The sequence below is a fragment of the Notothenia coriiceps genome, unplaced genomic scaffold (genome assembly GCF_000735185.1).
Source record: "Notothenia coriiceps isolate Sejong01 unplaced genomic scaffold, NC01 NC01_scaffold00008227, whole genome shotgun sequence".
In the NCBI taxonomy this organism is placed as follows: domain Eukaryota; kingdom Metazoa; phylum Chordata; class Actinopteri; order Perciformes; family Nototheniidae; genus Notothenia; species Notothenia coriiceps.
This window is the reverse complement of record NW_011340928.1, coordinates 36081-36523: the sequence shown is the minus strand read 5'-3', so window position 1 is coordinate 36523 and position 443 is coordinate 36081. Positions and strand designations below refer to the sequence as shown.

Here is a 443-nt window from a genome sequence, read left to right as displayed (position 1 = left end):
TTTTGTTTGAGCCAGGGTGAACACAACAGAGGCGTTGTCAGGGCAGGTTGCTAGGGAGAGGAAAGCGGAGGAGGGTTGATGAGAAGCAGGTCACCTGAGTATTTTCCGTGTCTGTATTCTGGATAGAATTATATTTCATAATAACAATAATGATTAGTAATTGCACCATTTCGTTTTTTTAGTTTTAGATATTTTTTTAAGCTTGTTTTTATATTCTAATCTCTTCTGTTTTTAATGTCTGTTTTAATTGTTTTTTAATATCATTTTTTATAAATATCTTGTTGCCCCAATGTGAAATGTATAAATAAAAATGACTCGACTTACTTTTAACCTTTAGAGGTTAAGAATACAATAGAAGTTTCTTAAGTGTATTTTACTTTTTACTTTAAAGCCAATAGCCTCTTTCGCACCAGAGTACTTTTCCCACCGAACTAGGCCGATAA

General features: G+C 33.0%; 1 protein-coding gene across 2 annotated transcripts in view; it reads right to left on the bottom strand.

Annotated features, from left to right (window-relative positions):
* zbtb10 (zinc finger and BTB domain containing 10) overlaps positions 1 to 443 on the bottom strand; it is a 19654-nt gene that overhangs the window by 3756 nt on the left and 15455 nt on the right. The gene's annotated exons all lie outside the window — the stretch shown is intronic.